The 20,899-nt window shown below is 34.5% G+C and overlaps 1 protein-coding gene and 1 pseudogene across 4 annotated transcripts in view; both read right to left on the bottom strand.

The window, feature by feature from the left end:
• Nucleotides 1–20,899, bottom strand: part of SYT1 (synaptotagmin 1) — a 509,772-nt gene that overhangs the window by 49,553 nt on the left and 439,320 nt on the right. The window lies entirely within an intron of this gene.
• On the bottom strand, nt 6,288–6,406 carry LOC111730180 (annotated as a pseudogene).

Genomic DNA, 20,899 nt, shown 5'->3' with positions numbered 1-20,899 from the left:
CTCCATTCTAACTTCCAGCAGCTATTTGTATGCCAAGCATGAACAGTCTTGGTCCATATATAATTAGATATTACAGAAATTTCCAAGACCGTCTATTGTCATTTTAGCCTCTCTTCTAGCGACTATTATTTGGGCATTTCTTAATGTATTGACATTATGAACAACTTTTAAAATAAACAATTTAAATCCTAATTGGCATTCCCAATCAAAGGCATATAAAAGAATTTTATGTCTTTCATAATATGCACATAGAAGGAATAAGAAAGCAATTGTAACTGGCTAGAAATATTCCAAAAATGTCCGCAGAGCTGACATTTTATTAGCATCATATTTGAAATATTTCACTATAACTTTTATTCTTTACTGTGACTTCTTTTGATAGGTCAGCTTTCTAAACCTTATTTAATAAAAAAAAGTAATAGATTCACTTATTTTAAAGAAGGAAGAGGATTTAGATGTTAAATAGCTTAATTTTTTCATTAAAGAGGTTAATGCCTGGCCAAATTATGTGACTTGCCCATGGTTATCGTTCTAATTATAGTGCAATTGCAACCAGAACTCAGTGCCCTCCTCATTAAACTTAACTAAGGTAGAAAAAAGAGGCAAATCTTTACTTACGAGTTATCACTAAATTCCTAGTTGCTTCTCTGGGCCACTGCGGTCCCTGAAAGTTACTGTCTCTTCAAGCAAAAGTGTATAATATGTGCGAAAATATTTCTGTTACAAAGTTAGATAGAATAGTCAAAAATTATAAGGTGGGTAGTAGAGTAGAGATAGCAGAGGTCTTGCAAGTGGAGATAAATTGAGATAAGATAAAGACAGACTAAGATATTAGCATGATCGTGACTTGCAATAATATGTATGTCTAAGCTCAAACTCATTTCCTTTATTCCCCTACAGGCAGGTGACTGGGAAGATATCTTTATGTCCAATGTGTTCAGAATTACTTTACGAAATGCTGTAACAGGTTATTCTTCCAATAGAATGTCTTTCATGTAGGTTAATGTTGGGAAAGAAAGCAAGGAGGATGAGAAGAGTGCAGAACTATGGAAACATTGGCTATGTACCGGGTCGAAGAGAGGTAGGGAGTGATGGGGAAACTGAAGCAACTGTGAAGATGTTGCAGGGGCACTCACAGACCCAGGGATGCATGAGACTCTAGGCATGGATACCTGGAAGTTACTTCAGGAAAAGGCACTGAGAATTTTTATATACCATTACTAAATTACAGAGATTACATTTATAATAGATGTTTAAAGGCCCAAATACCAGAGAATTCCAGGAATGCATAGTAGGTATTAATATTTTTAATAAAAGCACAATGGGCATGAAAGATAGCCCATACAGCAGAAAACAAAAGAATGAAATGGGCAGAAAAATATCTCAAGGACATATCTGGGGACAAATGTGGCTATTTCCAAAGGAATCTTATATTTGTGAACTTTCTTGGTTGAAAATTTATCATTTCAAATACATTTTTTATACATATATCAATATATATTATAACATGTGTAACAACTATAACTTTTGACAAGAATCACATTTCTTTAGAGGGGAATGTGGTACGTTTCTTGAGGAATGGTTTAAAGCAATTTTAAAGCAATTTTATCTAATAGCAAGATGATGGACTAGACAACCCTTAGGGGTTAATTCAAGGCTCAGGATTTGCCATTTGTCGATTTAAAGTAGCAGTTCTGACAGCATGAGAAAGTATTAGAGACCGCAGCAATGACATTCTTCTGCACTATCTTAATCTTGGGCTAGCTTGAATTTTCCAGACCAAGTTTGTTTTCCTTTTGACTGCAGGATTTTTCTGGCTTGTTCACTTAATGATAGAACACTTTATCCAGCTAACTGGCAAAAGCAGGAAAAGAAGCAGTCTTTGGAGAGTTATGTATCACAGTGTACATTTTCACCTGAGATACCAGGAGCATGTTCATGGATTTTTCCCCATCATTTAGTATGCTCTCATATAACACATTTTTCTGAATTAAAAAATGGATAATCAAATTTATACCTAGTTGATTGATGCTCCTCTCAAATTGGTAACTTTGGTCTAATACACCAATTTATTTTAAAACCCATAATAATCTGCATATGTAGTCTAGTTTACAATTTTGCCCTGATACCATTTTGAATTGTAAATTCTGGTACTCTGCCACCAGTAATTTTGGTATCATGACTTTAATTTTAATTGTGGGTGCCTTTTTGGGGGGATGAGCTTAAAGATTCCAGTTATGTTTTTAAGGCTAATCAGACTTGAAAAATCAATGAATATACATAAACCTTGATTGAGCATCCACAAATAGGTAGAAAACAAAATACACAAAGTCCACAATCTCAAGAATTCATTTCCAATAGCTGATTATATAGTCCTTGTCTCTGCAGAGTTTGAAAAATTCTTTTTTTGATAGCAGTTTCACACTGAAATCCTATACCTCACTCCACCCCACCAACTATTTATTACAAATTGTTTGGTGGGAATGTTACCAGAAAAGAGTAAACGATCAAACAATAGTTCAAAGATTTGGGTATTAAACACCTATATACAAACAAATTAGGAACATACTGTCTATGTGATTTAGGAGAAAGCCAATTACACCTATCATAAGTGATGATGATGCCTCATATCTGCCAATGATACTGAATCAACTTTTACTCTTGTTTGCTTATATACTTCTATTCAAAATTTGAAATGATAGAACTATAAGTTAAAATTATGATCGTGGCTCTAAGTATATGATGCTTCAGATCTCCCAGGATAGTGCCAAAAATTTTTGTCAAAATAGTTATTCACCTCCATGCCATAGAATTTTTATCTGTAATCCATATGGTTAGGCACTGTAAAGCCACTTAAAAAATTTAATGTTGAACTCAAATTTTACATGCCAGTGCTGAACTAAATATTAAACACTTTTTTATAGCTAGTTCAGGTATAGGCTACTTCGGTTACAGAATTACAGGTATAAGAGAATTATAGGCATGTAGGAGATTGTCTAAAGATTATTTTGGGATTGGGAGGCTGGATGAGAAAAGTGAAAAGGATTAAGAAGTACAAATTACCAGTTAAAAGAATTGGGGATATAAAGTACAGCATAGAGAATATAGTCAATAATATTATAATAACTTTGTATGGTGTCAGATGTGTACTAGACTTATTGGGACGATCATTTTGTAAGGTCTATAAATATCTAACCACTATGCTATACACCTGAAACTAATACTATTATATGTCAGCTGTAATTAAAAAACTAAAAAAAATATTTTTGGCTTACAAACCTAATCATATAAAATTTGGTTTATATTTTATGTATAAAATAAATGTTTTAAAAACTTACACAAAAGCTTTTATATTAGCAATTGCAATGAGCATATGTTTAAGTAAATAATACTTAAATCCACTGGCTATTTTTCAAAGCTGGGAACTTTTCTTCAGCTGCTGTGTTTATTGTATAGTTCAGTGCTTAGTGACTAATACAAAAACATGATGCATATAGAGAATTTGCTTTAATTACTAAAACTCAGTTTCCTATATTTATGAAAAATCTTCCAGATTAAAATGATCAGCTTGTACCCCGCCCTCAATATTAAGTTCTCCAAAGGAAAGTAAATCCTCTAGCTGAATAATCTCGTTGAATGACACAAATGATACTATTAGATTCTATTTTCCTCAGAGAATTTCTAAAAGATATGATCCAGATCCAGGAGAGGTTATATTCTTGGGGGCCATTTATCACACTTCAGTTTTTATAGTGTTCTAGAGATGGATTCATCTTGTTAAGCTCATCAAAATAATAAAGACAAAGAAGGATTAGCATCTTTAGAAAGGCACAGGTGTTTTACATGATTAAGAAGTCAGAAGTGCAAAGTAAAAACTAGTTTAAAAAAATTTTTGTGTCTGAGTTATCTAGGGATTCACTCCTTCATAAGAGGAAAGATTTTGAAAGCTGTTGTAACAACAAATAAACTTAATTAAATTCTGATCATTCCATTGTGTGTTTTGTCTAGCTGTAAATTCTGCAAGGGACAACAGCAAAATGTACATAAAGGGTAGAGAAGTAAAAAGCTTTTTTGTTTTTGGTTTCCTTTTGAAAAACATTTTAAAAAAACAAGAATACTCATCTGTATCATTAGTTTATTTTGCTATTGTTCCATGTTGAATAGGATAAAAGTTTCTGTAGTTAGGAAATGGAAATATGTGTCTGTTCTACAAAATATATAAGGACCTCTATCATCAGGAATAAATGTTTTAATAGCTATATTTGCTGATAATAATTTCCCTTAGAGAATTTATAGGAGACGTGGAAAGTGATCCTATGTTGCCTATAGTACCAAACACCACAGAGACTACTTGGAAAAAAATCTTAGGTTTTATAAACAGCCTAGAGGTGCTTGCATTTCTACAGAATCTTGTTTAGTAATCTGAAGAGGGATCTGTACTGTGTGACATTTATATTCATTAAAACCCAGGATCTCTACACAGTATTGGAGTACAAATAATTTGGCATAGTTTGAAAGTGATAAACCTATTTTTTCCTCTGACTCTATACGTGTAGCAAGGCTAGGAGTGAGGTGCTGATATCATATCATTTTAACAAGGCTGAACACTTCCAGAAGGGCAGTACACTTGTACATTTTTGAATTTTTGATAAAGCTTTATTTTTTTCCTATTTTCCTCTCTGAATTCTAACTTTCTGTTTTTTTTCTAACTTTCTGTTTTTTCCCTTCTATAAGTTCTTCACTATCTATGACTAACAAGGGGAGAGAATCGCCACCCCTCTTTTCCTGGCAAAGTCAGGGAGTGGGGAAAGGAATGAGTTCCTCAAGAGGATGTGGAAGGGAGCAAAGCACGTATGTTTGTGTACTTTTGGAAATGAATTTCTTGGGGTTAGAGTATCTTCCAAACATTATCCTGAATCACGTAGGGACCTGAAACTGAGTTAGGGGGACAATAATCTCTCAGAAAGCATAAGGAATCTGACCTTCTCTTTTGCACTAGGAATGAACTCTAATGAACTATAGGCAAAGGCATCGTATTTTTAAGAAACGCCTTCCACTTCAACCAGAGAACAGTCTCATCACTTAGTCACTTCCCTGAAGTAACAGACTCTCACCACTGAGAATCACTGTGTCATTTCTACTTGAAGCAGTTCTTTAACAGGGGGCGGGTACCTTGACAACTGATTAAAAAGCACGTTGACTAAAATGGTCTTAATAAGTGTGTCTCGTGACCTCCCTCCCCTGTGGTCTCATCAGCAGGCAATAAACTAGACTCATTGTCCTCAATTCTCATGTAAAAACCTATCTGTCAGAGAAGTAATTACCTAGCCAGATACATGCCCCTCTGAGGCAAAGCCCAGAAATCATTATAATACTCTATAATTAGTGTTTATTATTTTATATCTATGTATGTCAGTGGAAGTACAAAAAAGTACCCCTCAGCTGGACAATCCTATCATAACAAGACATAGGAAATATTAACGTAAAAGCTTCTTATTGTCTGCCTTTCTTTGCCATGGCAACCTTAAATCAGCTTGCTTCCAAGTAATTTGTAGCTCAACCACAGTCCCTAACCGGAACACAGCAGACCTGGCATTTCATCCCGGAGTGTCTAAAGCTTTAGCCTGACAACAGGTATAGGTATTATCTTGACAAAGACCTGTATGATAAGCTCCTCATTTTTCTCTACAGGGACAAGTAGTACATTCAGGGCTTGTTCTTGGCAGATGTTATTCTAACAGAAATTCAGAATTCAAATCCTTCAAACTCCCTGCCATGCTGTGTGCTAGATGGGGAGTAAGTACACAGAGATGCTCCTGCATTTCAATGGAGTGCTGTTACCCAGACCTTGGCTTTCGTTGCTTTGCACTTTGTAACCATAGTAGCTCTTTTATCTTCAAGGAGATTTGGTAAGAATTATCTGATTTGATGGGAACTTGAACGTCTCAACTATAGAGTTTTACAAAGTTTAGGTATACACTTTTATGTTTGAACAAAAAATAGGTTCCTTTAGGGAGAGAAAAAAAAATGAAAGTGCAACCCTTTAAAAGATCAAAACTGTTGTGTTTTAAAGTAGAAATTAAGGAATTCAGAATGACAGTGTTTTAGCTTAATGTAGGCCACTGTAATGAGAAGTAATCCCAAGAGATGATAAGTAGACAAGGGCATAGAATTTAGACGTTGTCTCTAAGCCATAGTTATTTATAGGCGAGGCAACCCTTTGTTGACCTCACAGATTGCAAGAAACTTGTCAGTTTACAATCCCTTATTTTTAATATACTTTTTTATGCCTACAGTACCTGGTCGTCCTAGTTGGTCTCCCATCCAAGTACTAACCAGGCCTGACCCTGCTTAGCTTCCAAGATCAGACAGTATCGGACTTGTTCAGGGTGGCATGGCCATAGACAGCCATAGTTATCTTGACTGCAAAATGTTGGTATCGATAGTATGTATTTCTTAGAAATACCATAGGAATTAAATGAAGCAAAGCTTGTCAAGTATTTAGCACAGTGCCCAGCACATGATAAACCCCAAATAAGGTTAGCAGTTACTTCTACTCTATTAAACCACAGTCTTACACATTGCTGTTAATCCTCTTCTGTGGGTTTGACATTCTGGGACACAGCCTACACTCTAACTTTGAGATCCTATGTATACGTGGGCTTGCTTAAGCAGGACCAGAACATTTGGGGTTTCAAGAAGAAAGGAGGCATAAGTAGGTATTTCTAGGAGATAATGACGTTAGGGGGAAAGACTGCAAAATTCCCCTTGGGGAATTACAAAGAAAGCTTTTTCCATTCTGCTAAATAAGCCCTCTTCATTTTTAGGAAAGCACTTGCTTGACCGCAGGCACATATGGAGGAGTGATAGGTATTTGCTGATTGGCTGACTTAAGAAGGTATAAATACGAATAAATACGCTGGAGGAACACATTTCAAGCTGGATCTTTGCCAGAGTCTCTCTGAACTCCCAGAACTATCTGTCTTTCAGAGTATGCTAATTAGTTCCCGCTGTTAATATTTTCTCAAAAGATCTAAATGACAGGTGTGTTATTTCTTCTTTTTCGGGGGGCTTGGGGGGGGGGGGGGGTGGGAGTTGAAGGAGTGTTGAAAGGCCAGGATTCGAGTTAAAATCCTAGATTAACCTTCATAGCAAATGGAATCTTTTTAAGTAAAATAGGTCAATTCTAAAAGTTTTCCAAGGAGGTCAAAATGTTTCTAGAAAGGGGTTTTAGATTCCCAATCAGAAAATACGATCCAAGTGGATTTAGAAGACATAATTCGGATTATCGGTGCAGTCATTTACTTCCTGGAATGAACTTGGCAAGTTATTTAGCTTCCTCAGGCCTATTTTCCCATCTTTTTAATGGGGTAAATAATACCTATCTTTGGTTTGTGATAATAAAATGCTATAATGCATGTAAAGTATTAAGCACAATGAATGGAATATATTCCCTTTTGGAAAATTTTAGTATCCTCTTAGTAAACATGTTTGTCAAAGTTAGAGTGCTATTAGATGATGTTTCAGCTTACAAACTTATCTATGATTGCTACATTAAGAAGCAAAAGACACAACAGAGAGGTCTATTTGAAATCACAGCTTTCCAGGGGTTTGCTACTGAACTTGGAAATAAAGATTTCAAGTAACCCAAAAGCTTGGGCTAATGATGACTTTCCACAAAACACCAGGAAGTGTCATGTGGAGTTAGAGTGTTACAGTGGTCGCTCTTATTTGTGTGGGCTTTGCTTTATGACTCCTGGTGGATGCCTGAAATTATGGCTAGTTTTTCTCCTAAACATAATCTTTTCACTTAAAGCACTTTAAGGCTTCTCTTTGTCTTTGAATTGCCACCATCACTACTTTTGTGCTTTGGGGTACAAAGTAAAATAAGAATTACTTAACACAAGCACTGCAATACCACAACAGTTGACCTGTTAACCAAGGTGGCTACTAAGTGACGGACAGGCAAGGAGTGTATATTATCTGGAGATGCTGGGCAAAGGGAAGATTCATATTCCAAGTGGGATGGACATCATGCTTTTCAGAATGATGCACAATTTAAAACTTATGAATTATTTCTGGAATTTTTCATTTAATATTTTTGAACCATTGACCACAGTAACTGAAACTTCGAAAAGTGAAGCTTCGATGGTGGGAGGGGACTACTGTATTGTGTAGCTTAGTCTGCTCTGAGATTTTAGGATGTTTACATGGTCCTTGGAACTACTTGGAAGGGTATACAGCTGGCCCCTTTTGGTAGCCTTTAGTAGGCCAACTTTCTTTATTCTTTGAGAATGTACATGTCATTACCCAGAAATATTTTCAAAGAGATTTTAAAAATGATAAGGTTTCCTTTTGTGGTGTTCTTGCAACCTAATTAAGTAATCCGGTGATTTGTTATATCAAGCATATCCCATGGTCTTGCCTGCATTTTGATTAAATTGCTAAAAAACTCTGCTGATGTGCTTATTGGGTCTGAGGACCATTTACTAAACCTATTCTCAACTGAAAATGAGGATGTAAATTGTCAGAATCATGACAGGAACACTAGGATTAAATACTTTTTTTTTTCCCCCTCAGGAGGAGATTACCATGCAAAGATGTAGAAGGTAACAGATCCCTGATTCCTACAACCATTTTGAAAAGAAACACTGTTTTCAAACACATACTCATTTTTTTAAGGACTTAGGTAGTCATTGTCATGACTTTCACAAATTTCCTAGGCTCTGTAAGCAAGTAATTGTTATGAGCTTTCTTAATTTGGGCTGTAAAGTCAACTAATGACCATTTTTAGTTATGATATTAGTGTTTCTTCAAGGGGGTCCTTAGGTCGTATCTGTGTGTGGGCATTCCGGCATGTTCCTTGGGTTAATAACTGTTGATCTGGATTCCAATCTTTATATTTTTGTTCTTGGCATGAGTTTGTGATTTAATGCTAATGTCTCATCAAAAGCATTTGTCCAACTGCAGGTCATGTTTTGTTTTTGTAGCCAATGTGGTTAGTAAATTGTGCTTTTGACCTTCACAAGTGGTTCTTAGATCAGAATGGTATTAAGGTCACTGCAAATAGGAACCCAGACTTACTTTTGATAAAGTTTATGAGGTTGCTAAAGTAACCTCTCATCTGTTGATTCTTTTAAAAGTTATTTTCTTTAAAAATTCATTTCTGTAAGTTGAGTCAATCTAGCCTGTTTAGTAAAAAAAATCACAAAGATTGTTTCCAGTAGACTGTTTATTTTGGAGTGTTAAGAGTTGGTATTTATGTGTCACAATTATATAACAATAGAAGATTCTCCAAACTAGGTCATACTTGTGATGTTTCTGAAGGTTTCTAGATCTGTCCTGGAGAAATGCATGCATCAGTAAATGAGATTGAATTGGAAGGATTTCATAAAGAATTTAAGCCTTGAGTATCTTCTAGTTATTGAGGAAGAGATTTATAAGGGAAGAGAAATTTGAATTTGATAATCTAAGAGATAAGTATTTTCAGTATGTTGTGTGGCATAAAGAAGGAATGAAAATCCAGGATGAGGATTAATGTGGGGATGAGGATAAGTGCCATGGTGTATAGCCTATGTTTTATACAGTTAATGGCTTTAAGAATTAGATGATAAAAGAATAAATAAAATACCATACCTTTCAAATGTACTTGACATGATAATCACCAACGTTTAACACATAGTAGCTATCTCCATTTGTTCTACTAATTGGTATCATAAATTAAACATGTTCCAAAGGAAGCCCATCCTGTCCACTCTCCCCAAACCTGGCCTATTGTAGATTCCTCATGAAGGAGGATTTCCTGTTTTATTCACTTCTATATCCTTAGCCTCCAGACCTGCTTAGCACATAGTAGGTGTGTTATGTTCTTTTTTTTTTTTTTAATTAATGAGGTAATAAAACTATTAGAGAAGAAGGGGCAACAAACATTAGATATACTCTTAATAAATTCAATAGCTATTTTTGGGTACTTATTATGTGTGTAATTGAATATTGTCTTTAAATCTTCACTGAAATGCCAAGTTACCCTTAATATTTTGGACATAATAATGCTAGAATACATATAACCATTATTTATGTATGCATAGAATACATCTATAAATACATATCCATAGAATGTACATTTAGGACACTGAATGAGTATATATCTCTTCACTTATTTTGGTTAACAAGTTAGTAATTGAAAATTAAAACTTAAAAAATCCTAGTAATCTCGTTACATTTGGACAGAGTTTTCTTGGAAAGAACTCATTTTCAGAAATATAATTAAATCGTCTTCTCATGTATACCACCTCCTGTTTAATTTTATTCGAGAGTGGAGTGATGACAAAATATGTGTTGAAATGCAATTATAGGCATTCCTTGGAAAATAACAAGGTTTTTTTACATAACAGATTTGGTATGCTGAGGAAATTTTGTATCACTTCAGCATCCTGGATTTTCTCAATTTCTAATCACTCCTAAAGGATTGTAGAACTAAAAGGAAGAAAGGAAAATGAAGTTGTTTATGTAGCAATGGCAATATGACCAATGTCTGAATTTTCAAAAGCAACTTTCTTATGTAAATGAGGTTAGATTTCAGGATACAGTCATAATTTCTTGGAAGTTTGAAGGATGACAGAAACCGAAGATAGTGCTTTTAAAAATCTCTATGATTTAAGTAGTCCTATGAATTTTTATATTCTATCACTAGAATGGTTAGGAGTTTCCAAGTAGGCCATTAGTACCCACCTTTATAAAAGGATAAATAAATTGGTTAAGAGTTAAGTGGTTTAGAAAGTAAACATGTTTAAAAACATGTTCCATTAATCTCTCAAAGGAAAGACTTAACAGTATGGTACAGAGTAGGTGCTCAATAGACATTTATTGAATGAATGAATGAACTTGAACAATAAAGAATAATTTGACATAAAAATCACACGTTGCTTCTGGTTAGCCCTGGAACAAGAGTCCTAGAAATCTGGTGATTAGATAAATTATATATGTACAACTTACAGTGTGACGTGATCTGATATTGGGTAGAGAAATATGAAGGTCTTTTGCAACTTACACAGCAGAAATAGAGATTCTTGTGGATCATTCCTGAAATGGGCAACTTGTCATCCTATTTCTGAGTTTAAGTTTAAAAGTCTGATGAATTGCGCATTGAAAAAATTTTGCTTCTCTTCAAGTCTAGCGCAGTATAAACTAGAAAATTGCCTACTTAGATTAAGAGAGTTTCTTGAAGAAAATGCATTGCAATGGAAGAGGAAAAAAAAATGAACTAAAATGTAATGGAATTAGAATTCTCTCAGAAAAATAAACATATGGATAAGATAGTTGCACAGAATGATTAAACATTTCTCTCTCACTGCCTTTGTTCCAAGTTTTAAAGGGTGCAACATATTTATCCTTGCAAACCAAAAAACCGGCATGGACACTGATAAAAGGAAAGGGTGGGAGATTGTAGGCTTTACGATCGGTTGATTTTTTTTCCCATTCATTCATTCATTCATTCCTTTTGAGAGCCTGCTCTGTCAGCATGCTAGGTACTTGGTGTACACTGATAATGCCATGGTCCTGCAATCTAGAGGGGACATCAGTCAAACATGTTGGCAGTGACACTCATGTCACCAGTTGTGACACTATGTGCAATTGGGAAGCAAACAGTGCAATAATAAAGAATAACAAGCCTTATGATAGGCATTATCTTCATTTTCAAATGAGAGAATTGAAATTTAGAGAAGAGAAACTGATTTGAGGTCTTATGTTTTGTGAGTGAAAGAGCTGGGATCCTACCCCAAGTCAGATTGACCGACTTCACAGACAGCTGGAATTGCTGTTCTAGAATCCTCCACTGCTGACTCAAACTCCCTGCTTAAACCTTCCAGTAGCTTCTCACTACCTCCACAGAATAATGTTCAATTTCCTTGACGGACCCTGCCTCTCTTTCCAACCTCACTTCTCTGCTGCAGCAACATTGTTTGCGGTACATCTGCACTTCCCTGTTGGTTTCACGCAGCCATGCCCTTTGGGCCTGTTCCCTTGAGCTGCATAATCTTTCAGCTCAGTTCTTTCTCCAGGAAACCTCCATGACAGCACCAGCTGGGGTTACCTACCTATCCTATTCGATCTTTTTCAGGGCTCAGTTAATTACTGTCTGTTGACCACATCTGGCTGCTGCATGTTTTTGTAGGCCATGAGCTAAGAAGGTTTTTACTTTTTAAGGGCTGAAACAAAACTAAAAGAATAATATTTCATGAGACAGGAATTTATATGAAATTCAAATGTCAGCATCCACAAATAAAGTTTTATTAGAACATAGCCACATCCATTCTTTATATATTGTCTATGGCTGTTTTTGTATTACAAGGGCAGAGCTGAACATTTGCAAGGGACCACATGGCCTAAGAAGCCTAAAATATTTACTATCTGGTCCTTTATAGGAAAGGTTTGTAGACTCCTGATCTAAATCTGACATGTTTCTTTCTAAGTGGCTTTTCCTGAGCCAGCTCTGAGTGTGAAGGCAGGTATCACATTTTATTCATCTTTGTATCTCCAGCTCCTAGCACACTGTGATACTTAGCAGGAAAGTACTTAATACATATTTGGTGAATGCATGATTTCATACTTTTGTCTCTAGGACAGTTTTTCAAATACCATCCTTCCCTGACCCTCCAAAGTGTCCCTTTTACAGGCTGAACATCCAACCATTCCCATTCCTTGTGTGACGTTGCAAGTCCTGAAACTAATCTGGCTTAGTGCCTCTATATATGTATTTTTCTTTTTAGATGTTATCTCTGAAATTTGTGCAGAGCTAACCATTTATCAGAATGTGTACCATTTTTACATAAAAATTATACATCACATTGATAAATTACAATGTATTGTTCTGGGTTAATGAGTAATTGATTTTTAAAGGAAGAAAAGTTGAAACAACATGTTTTTCTGCCAGTGGTAAGAGAAAAGAAAAAGTATTGTGTCCGGCAGGCTTTTGGTTTATAAATTAGAAACCTTTAGTCTTCTAGCATCTCCAGTGAAGAATTAGATGTTCCTCTAATTCTAAGAATTAGAATTAGAAACTATTAGAGTTTCTACTTTATATATATTTTTTCTTCTAAAATTAATAAAGGATTACAGATTTACTAAGATTTGAGGTACAGAGCCACAGTCACGGGCACGATTCACATGCAGTACTCAAGGGTTCCTGAGGGAGGCGAGAGAGCACCACAGCGAGGGGCAAGGTACACAGGGACCCTCACTTGTTTGCTTGCTTTTAGTATTTTGCTATGTACTGCAGTTCCTATGGGACAAGATATACAGATTTATGGATTATATTATTTAATTGTAACAAACTAATTCTTACAAAGTGAGCATAGCATGTTGCTTAAAATGATTCCTGAAGAACATTAACTGTGGCTTGAAAATTTAATAATGCAAATATATTTCCATGAGTGAAAAACAAGAATGACAGAGCTGGCACCTCTTGGACTTCAGGAGTGAGCTCTGTGTTGCTCATGATTAGAGGTGAAAAATGATCATCTATTTTAGATGAAAAAAATTGGCTAAAAACTTTTAAAAACCATCAAAAACTTCAAATAGTCAAAGTGGTATAATTATATTTACTGTGAATCTCAAACTAAGTCCTTATTAAATATGAATATCATGCTTTTGCAAGGTATTTTTGCCAATATGACACTCTTTAAAGCTAAATGAAAACCATAATTTAATATTTGCGAATTGCTGTAACACGAAGTTAAAACTGTCTTCAAATATAATGGAGCACATTTACTAACATAATAAAATTAATAAGATTTTAAAAGAGGAACATTTTCATAATTCATAAAATAACTGTAAAATATTTTCTGTTTGCTTTAGCCTTTGTTTTTCTACTTGTAAATATGTATGCTTTATATTACTACAATAGTAAATGTACAAATTTATAAACCTACAAATAAACATATAAGGAGGAATGTATTCCAAAAGCTTTACTGATAGGTGAACATCATAAAAATTTGAACACCTCTTCAGTAGATAACTCTATGCTAGTTAAGCAAAGATTGTAAAGAAGGAAAACCGCCCTGCACCATCACTTCAAATTTTACAAAATGTTTATCTGATTTAGAAATAAGTTTTTGATGAAAAGAGATATAATTTTGAGAAAAGAATGGCCTGTAACTCCTAAAATCAGCCCACTATATTCATTGGGTGAGAGAAACCTCTTTTTATTTCACATTCTGTTGATTTTTTTTTTAAACATAGGATTTGTAATTATTTATTTTTGTACTTGTGTATTGTTGGTCTTTTTGGGACCGTAAGCTCCATAGTAGTGAGACAATATCCATCTTCATGACCGAATATCAAATGCCTAACACTGAGTTAAGCCCAAATGGTGATTGACTTGACTCGCTGATTGACTGGTTTCTAGAAGCCTGAGCTAATGAGAGGAGTGGATTGGGGGCCTGATGGTGATTGGATCCCTCTCCCTCTGGGATCACAGCAAATCTTGGACCAAGAAGATGACTTAGCCTGGGAAATAAAATTTAAGATCTACTAGTTTGGAGAATCATCTTGTATAACAAAAGTGTCAGTTCATGTTATTTTATACCTTGTTTACCTTTTCTGAAATGCTGTCAGCCTTCCAGAGGTTTGTTCTACATTTCCTAGCTACTCGTTAAATACATGGTGATTTAGACTCTGTCTACCATTATGGCCTCAGTCTAAGGACCTAACTACGGTATTATGCTAAAAGTTACTGTCCTTTCTATAGGAGTATCAGTCATTAGAAGAACAGCATCATAGCTAGGCTATGCTAATCAATTAGTCTATAAATATAATCTGGATAATTTTATTGTGAAGTAATGATGTCTTAATACACTCAGTTCAGTTCAATTTGATTTGTTCAGTTCAGTTTGATTTGTTCTGATTCATTTCAATTGAATTTGGTTCATACTATAATCTCAATGTGGGGAATAAAATGCCTGCATTTTCATTTAAATTTCAACCTTTATTGGGGCCTAGTATTTGCTAGGCGATGCTAGATGATGGCCACGTAAAAATGAATTCAGTCGGGTTTCTGGCAAAAGAAATTCATAGAAAAAGAACTACAGATACCTATAGTGTGTGATAAATTATGGGAAGGAGTAACTCCAGTGTGCCATGGAAACAGAAAAAGGAATAAATAGGGTGCCTGGCAACATTAATGATAAAAAGTATTTAATCATGAATAAGAAAAGGTATTTATGGGACACAATCAAAGAAAGACAAGTTTGTAATCAGGTGAAATATGTGGACAGTAAAAGATAAAGAATAATGAAGACGGGGTGAAGATATCTGAAGTTTCTAGAAGAAGCAAATACTTAAATTTGTTCTATCCATTTTTGTTTTGTTTTGTTTTGTCTTAGTGCTTTTTGCCAAACTGAAAAAGGAGGGACAAAAAAGACAAAAAGGCAAGATGCTATGAAGCTTTCAGTTCATACCTCTGAGGCATGACTTCTGAAATGATTAAAAGTAAATTAAAACTGCCCAGGAACTCGCTGGCTGCATATGATTGTCTTCCCACTGGGAAGCCATAGCTCACTGTTTCATGGCTGCTCTTTTTCTATTATGTAAACTTGTAATCAAAAACTTCCTCTTTTTTTTTTTTCAGTTGTTGAAAAGAACACAGATTCCTTCTGGACATTATTTTCTAGCAGAAATAAGAAACAGAAAAAAATGAATAAAGAGCAGTTGTTTTTTTGCTCATTAGGGCATTTGCTGTTTATGAAGTCACAGGGATTTGCATGTGTTGGCATTTGCAGGCACAGTTGGATATTGTTACTTTGTCAAAATAATCTATAGAGGGTATTAATTGTGAGTCAACTGATGATCATTTTGTAGCTCTAAAACATTTATCTTCTAGGGTTGAGGTTTCTATGGTTTGGGGATTATGGCCAATTGAAGTTAGAGTGTGCACAGTCTAGACAGTGGAATGTAGTGGATAAGCAGACAGGCTTAGGCAACAGACACAGCTGGAGTGAGGAGCTGGACCGTGCCATTTATTCTCTCCATGACCTTGAGCAAGTCACTTTACTTTTCCAAGCCTTAGTTTTCTCATTTGCATATGGGGATAATGTCAACCTTATGAGATTATGATAAAACCCAAAAGCATTGACTAGATAGATTATAGCTATCATCACTGTCATTATTTTTTCATCTTTAATTTTTTTAAAAGAAAAATAAAATACTGGTTCTTGAGGGGTGGGGTAAATTTGTCTTTAATGGATGTGTTCTTCCATGTGCTGATACTATAGGTTGGGCATGGTGTTTTAGAACTTTAGTTCTTACTTAGAATGAGCCAATTTTGGGAGATTGGAGGAATTTACAGGTTAACTTCACAACCCATAGAGGTGAGTAGGGGGCATCATCTGCTAAGCTCACCTCTAGCCTTTGGTAGGTACCAAAATGGAAAGAACCAAGTATAGGTCTTCATGGCTTATACTCATTGATCCCAGTTCAACTCTTTATAGTTAATAAGAGTTAGTTCAATTCTTTTCTCACATATTTGCAGGCAGTTACTGTGTCCTCTCTAAGTCTTCCCTTTTGCACTTTAAAGTCTGATTCCTTGAACAGTTTCTCAACTGAGGATGTGTCTGCCCTCTGTGTGACCCTGATTTCCCTCTGAATTTGTTTCAGAAAGTTAATGTCTCAAGTGTGTTTCCAGAAACAAATGCAATATCATAGACTTCTCAGTGTATAGAAACTCATTTGATAGTCTCATTTTTTAAATAAAAAATCTTAGTTGGTGATAGATTTTGCTGCTGTTTTACATTTTATATTAATTGTTTTGAAATTTAAATGGAAAGTTAGGTAATAACCCATACCAATAGCAGTCAAATAAAAAGAAACTTTTTTTTCATTGACCTACCCAAGATGAAAAAAAGTCCCATTCCTGTATCTTGCTTACAAGCAAATATTAAGTTCTAATAGCTTTAATAACTAGTTCCTTTTATAGCATTAGAGATGTTTGGACTATTTTAGATATTAAAAAAATTTCAAGTGCCTGTTATAAGAATCAAAATCTATTATAATTGTGTGTAGGCAAGTTGATTTTAAAAGATACATCTATCTATATATCAAAATTTATATCTATGTACTTTGGCTTGAAAATAATATCTTTTTAGCTTGGGCCAATGTTATATAATACTTTAATTTTATTTCATTGAATTCTATTACAGGAATACTAAAAATATCTTTATTAAAAATAAAAGTGGCCCTGCTTACAATATATGCTTGTGAAGAGTATTTAAAATTTATTTATTTATTTTTGAGAATCAGGCTGGAATGAACCTCCTAAATTTGTATTCATGTCTCCCTTAGCATCCTGTGAAGCTCTGATACTTTTATCTCTGAAATCTAGAATATAGACAGTCTTTAGGTTCATAGCTTCACAGAAAATATTTCCTAAGCAATTGGTTTAACCTTGAGTCACGCTGGCTAGTTATTTGAGAGAAGCCCAGTGCAACATTACTGACATGGGCAAACTTAACAATTAGTTAAGTAACAAATCAAAGTGGCATAGAAGAATCATCTCTGCTATTGGACTAATACACAACAATTTTTCATATTTCTTACCTAGTTTCTTAGTAAGAATTTTAAGTAAGCTGCTTTTCCTATTAAGTAAACCAATTCATTTGATTCAAGGTAAAGCTGTAGAGTAGATTCATAATCCAGCCAGAATTTTTTCCTTTTTAAAAGAATGCCAGGATGAGCATAGCCTGGGAATATGTTTGACATAGAAAAAGAAATCAGCTAGAGGAAAACAAGCCAAAGAAGTTTGAAGGGCTGCAAGTATGTGAAAGTTTATAAGGGCACATCTCTTGTTCTGGTGTTGACATTATTTGTAAAGATTTAAAAATTTTGTAGAGTTAAATGAAAGTTGGAATCTTGACCACTCAATTAGGTACCAATAATGGGCAATGGATGCTGACTCATTGTATACAATTAGGTATTCATTGGCTGGGACACCATTAGACAAATTGGGTTGCTTTGGAACCAGGCTCTGCCACTTCTAGTCAAATTAACATAGCAACAGCAGGCTCCATCTTGTGGTATTTCATTTTAGAGAGAGGGAGAGTTTGTCCAGCAACGAGGCACTGACTTTATAATTAGGATGGCAGAGGCTCTATTTTTCCCCTTTATTTCTATTTGTTGGCCCAATTAGCTGCATTGTTTTGGGCCTGTTAGAAAAAACCACTTGGAAGAGAAGTCTGGTATCTTAGAAAATTCAAATAAGTTAAAGAATTGGAGGTGGTAGAAATATAATACTTGAGAAATATACTACTAGTCTTATTTCTTATAAAATATATTGAGTCTTGTGGCCAAATGCTAACAGGAGGGTAGCAGAATTTGCTGGTGAGCCTTAGCATGTTCTCGAATAGGTTCATCTAAGCAGATGACTGCCATGTAAATAATGGAGGTGCATTCTTTAAGCACGCATATACGTGTAATATTTACATCAGCCATATAGAAACATTTCTAGGAACCAGGATATAGTGAGAAAAAGTTAACCAAGAACTAGCTCTTGCTTAGAACCAATCAACGTTTACATAGTGCTGTTAACTTAGAGTTTCCACCTGACATTGCAGTAAGCCCTCAATGTTGCCGGTCGGTTCCGTGACTAAGCAAAACGAAGTGTAATAGACTAATTTTAGTATAGGCTAATTGACATGAACAAGAGTTAAGTCCCTACAGCATCTCATCTACCTTACAAAAGAAACAATGTAATTCGAGGACCTGCTGTACTTCATTTGCTTCCACAACAACATTGTTGTCTTGTCATTAACACTCCAATTACATAGATGAACAGACTGATGACCAGAAAAGTTAGACTAAAGATCCAGGTTTTCCAGTTTCAGTTGCTGTTTCTTTCCATATGAATCCTGCTGTCTCTCAGGAGCAGGTCTGTTTATGGCCGAGTTACAACTCCACTGGAGGCCAAGAAGGCAAGGACAAAAGCTGGCTGGCATTTTCAGATAGGTATTTATTATTAGGCTTTGCCCTGTAATAATTGTTAAATCATGCCTTTGGCATGCCTTTTGGCAAGGTCAGGGCACATGTAAAGCATTTCTATAAAGTTAAAGTCCTGTTGAGAGGCTTTTAAGGTGTTTATATTTTAATGAAGTTATTAAAATGGAAGTTCAGACTTACATAATTCATAAGCATTCACTGCCTCTTATAAAATCCTGCCACTAAACTATTTTAAAAATTATTCAGTGAAATTCTTATATAAAACATGAACACATTTTTTTAGTTAAGATTAAAATAGATTTCCAATTATAGTAAACTGAAGCTTCACTGTAGCTCTTGAGGATAGCTTCATTTTTAGTGTTTCACTGCATGTAAAGAAGATACTATGACACACAACTTTTAGTATAAACAGCTTTCAAGTGTTTAGTTTTGTAGCGTCTAGAATTCGAGAAATTCTCTTAAAAATGTTGGTTTTTACTTTTGTAAAGGTATATGTATTTTACATCGACTCAGTGACTGTCACAGATATCTTCAACTTGCTATTAAGACAATCGTGCTGGATTGAATGTTTTAATGGATTCAAACTCCTGCAAACATAGCTGATGAAAATCGGAAAATCTACAAGCTAATGACCTGATTTTTTTTTTTTTTTTGTACTCTTTGCAATCAATCTCAGTTGTCTTTTTAAAGCAACACATTTTTAGGTTTTGAACTTAGGGTAATTGCATCTTATTTTAAAATCCTTTCTATTTAGATGCTTGATGAGACTGTATAAATGTAACATTTTACCTTTCAGCAGCAAGAGCCAATGGTAGAAGAGGCAGCAAGGAAATTTTAGAAAACTTAAAAATAAGAACTTCTCCCCATTGTTTTTCTTTCTCTTATTGATATGTAGGAACATATCAATATGTTCCTTTGTATTATAGAGATGTTAATGCATTATGTGCTTTCTTCTAATCTGTTATTTGTCTTTCAACTTCATTTATGGCATTTACTATTAATTTGGGAGGAACTGACATTTACTATATTTCTATCTAGGTGCACATTATTCTATTTATTGTGCTCTTGCTTTCAGTCCTTTGGTAAAGTTAAATAGTTTTCTCTATATTTATACATTTATAAAGGATTTACTAAATATATTGCGATACTTGCAAACAAATGGATGCTATGCAAAGAATAGAAAAGTAATGGTACATCTATATATACCGGCCTGGAAGGGTCTCTGTTTATTTTGCTAGGTGAAAAAGATTACAGAATAGTGTGTTTCATATGATCTCATTTTTTGTAAAGTGCATAGATATTTATATGTGTATAATTTATATAAAGCAGAAGAGAAATTTTAGATATGAAATTTCAAATTGTTTCCTCGAGCCAATGAACTATCCCTGGAAAGAGATTCGAGGGACTACTTTGGGGACTTAATATTTTTCCTTACATATTAAAATAAGTGGTGGGATTATAGGTGATTTCAACTTTATTTCTTAAGCTTTTATGAAAATTTAAAGCTAAAAATCTAGGAAAATACTGTAAAAGCATTTTTTCCTTAATTAGGATATGAAAGTCCATAACATTGTGCACAAATGCCAGTTGTAAGATCAGTAGATCATTGTGAAATCCCACAGCTCCACATATATGTATTGGTTCTGTAAGTATACTATTACCAAATATTCATTCGACAATTTTTAGGGATAATTAATTATACTACCTTATTGTTGGCTGAAATTAGTAATTTGAAATCTATGAATTTCTTAAGTCAACCATATCGCTTTTGTTTTGGTTAAAAGCAGTTTTAGTGTTCCTAAGAATATAAAATAATGTGCTTATTTCATATTTTTAAGTTAAAACAATTTTTAAGTAAAAAATTAATCATTTATTTTTAGAAAAAAAATTATAGGAAGCCTCCTAGTTTTCC

This window comes from Pteropus vampyrus, unplaced genomic scaffold (assembly GCF_000151845.1).
Source record: "Pteropus vampyrus isolate Shadow unplaced genomic scaffold, Pvam_2.0 Scaffold9, whole genome shotgun sequence".
NCBI lineage: Eukaryota > Metazoa > Chordata > Mammalia > Chiroptera > Pteropodidae > Pteropus > Pteropus vampyrus.
This window is presented reverse-complemented; position numbering and strand designations above follow the sequence as displayed.